The sequence below is a fragment of the Populus euphratica genome, unplaced genomic scaffold (genome assembly GCF_000495115.2).
Source record: "Populus euphratica unplaced genomic scaffold, PopEup_1.0 scaffold206.1, whole genome shotgun sequence".
Classification (NCBI taxonomy): Eukaryota; Viridiplantae; Streptophyta; class Magnoliopsida; order Malpighiales; family Salicaceae; genus Populus; species Populus euphratica.
Window position 1 is genome coordinate 270,378 of NW_011500012.1, and position 2,625 is coordinate 273,002.

At 29.6% G+C, this 2,625-nt stretch overlaps 1 long non-coding RNA gene across 1 annotated transcript in view; it reads right to left on the reverse strand.

Moving 5' to 3' along the window:
- Window positions 1-2,269, reverse strand: part of LOC105141509 (uncharacterized) — a 17,306-nt gene extending 15,037 nt beyond the window's left edge. Inside the window, exon 1 of the long non-coding RNA XR_845398.1 lies at window positions 2,259-2,269. This is a non-coding gene — a long non-coding RNA (uncharacterized LOC105141509). The remainder of the gene's footprint in view (window positions 1-2,258) is intronic.
- Window positions 2,270-2,625: the final 356 nt, after the last annotated feature.

Below are 2,625 nucleotides of genomic sequence, written 5' to 3' on the forward strand. Positions count from 1 at the left end.
CCCTCCATACGCTCTTTCATCGACAATTAGAATTTTCACAATCATTTCATGTATTTTTGTTTGACTGTGTAAGAATATGGTATTTTAGAATTCGAACAAAATTTTGTAAAAGTTATAGGAAAGTATTAAGAGAGTAACATAGTTTGAACATATTCATGGTTGATAAATGGCGGCTGAACATAACCACTATTAGGAATAACAGTTGTTCTAGAAACCATATTTCTCTCAATTCAATTAACTTGTATAAAAAAGCTAACCCAAAATTTTATGAAGATCTAATAACCAAAAAATAAGATTTAAGATTCTATTATCAAGAAATATAGGTCACTGAGAACACACCAAAGTTCTGTTTTTAACACACTTAGTACCTTTAAAAATATCTCAACTAGATGATTCTAACCATACCTTAAAAATCACAAAAAAATTGTAATTTGTTAGGGGTTTTGTTTGAGGTTAATTTAGGGTTAATGACAACCTCTTTTGGTGTTCTGTCAATGTGTAATTAGAATTAGTTTCGTCAATATCTTTCTAACGATACCAAATATATTGAAAATAAATTCCCAATATGTCCCTGATGACCCATTTTTTCTTTTCTTTTTTAGTTGCCCTCATTTCTCTCTCCTTGCACATCACCTTATCTTCTCTTTCTTTCTTCGCCATTGGATCTTCAGTCCTATATATTGGCTATTGAATCTTTATAAAATATTTGGTTGACTTTTGTTGAAGTTAATTAATTTGCAAAAGAAACATATTTTGAAATATTCACTACACAACTGCTATTTCAAATAGCAATTATGTAGAAAAAGAATTCTAAGACACAACCGCTATTCCAAATATATAGCGATTGTGTATAAAATTGATATTCTGAAATGCAATTGTGTTCAAACTCTACTATTTTTCAAATACTTTTTTAACATATATTATTTTCCAAAAACTTTTATCAAACTATGCTATTTTTAATAAAAAATCCATAAAAAGATAACATCATTATTCTTAGCCTAAAAAACTTTATTGGTTTTAATGTTATAGGTTATATTTTCATGCTTTAATGAGTACATTTCGATTGTTCTTTTTCTTTGTATACACAAAAAAGTTTAAATATGGAACAAAGATAGTTGAACTATCTAGAATATCAATCTTTAAAAAAAATAAAAAAAATTGAGAGTTTTTTCACCATCTTTAAGCGAGGAGTAGCCATTACGTTGATTGACAAGTTCGAAGCTTAAACGGTTTTTTAGAGTAACTGTTTTACTTAGAATGTTCCTGGATCACTTTACTTCCTCACACTTTTTCCTTTAGGTGCAATCTTAAGGCAAATAGAGGCTAAAGATAACAACAAATAAAAAACATTGAATTTTGATGAGCAAAAAGAGTTGTAAATATGAACTCCAAATTCACAGGTTTATTCTCTCTCACAGGTTTATTCTCTCTAAAATAATAACAACAAAGATTGTTTCTTTAAAAGGTTTACAAAACCTTAACCAAGCTAGAAAACTTAGCTAAACTAGGAAATAACAAAATCTAGAGATACAAAGAAAAGAAGCATAAAATCCAAAATAAAGCAAGAAACCTGAAAAAGACATGAAAAATAACAAAAATGCCAAAACTAGGGGTCTGGAAGAGATTTTTGATATCTAAATATCTACAGGTTTGCATATAGTTGTGGTGGCTACTGTAAGGAAAACAACCCTAAAGAATTTTGCAAAACTTTTTATATGATCCAACAATTGGATCAAAAGTTATGATATTTGATTAGTACTTAAAAGTGTATTTTTATCAAGGTTTTATATCATCATTTTGCACTCGAAATATCAATAACTCCTTAACTAAAGCATGTTTTATAATAACGTATCTAATAATATAAGGTACCTTTAATTTATGGTAAATGTTCATTTTAAATGCAGGCCTATCATATAAATGAAATGATTGATTGATGAATTTAAGAACTGAAATTGAAAGGACAAAGAGATGGCCAAACTTAGAAAAGAGATGTCGGTGCAATCCAAACTGGAACACTGTTCTGTAATTGGGTCATATCTTGAGCTGTAGATCTTAGATTTAGGTCTACTTTATATGGATGGAAAGGTAAGACATAGGCCTACAACTTTCATATGGAGCTCAAGATTTGAAAAGGTCATTTTCAAGTCCAAATTGTAGCAACAATAAAGAAGTCCGAATCTGTCTTCCAGCCCAAGCACTGTTCAGTGTTTGGCCCATATCTAGAGTTCTAAAAGTCCAAATGACTAAATTGTTTACACAAGAAAGCTGAGATAATTTCCTACGACTTTCATGTTTTCAAGTGGCTCTAATTTTGACGTTATCAATGACGTTTTGGGCAGACAAGAGAAGATAAGGCTTGTCACCAAGTCAAGAGTTAGTCACCCACTCATCAATTAGTCATCAAATCAATAGTTTCTAATTTTGGCCTATAAAAGGAGGCATTTGCCATGCATTTAGGCATCTTGGTTTCTAGATCAAGATCATGCTCTTGCTTTCTCTCTTTGCATTTTTTTGTAATGTTTATGCTTTGGTTTCATTAATATCAAGTTTATGCCTTTCATTTCCTTTCATTTACTTAGTTAACTTTTATCTTATTTATGTTCTTATTTTGTTTATTTATTTTTC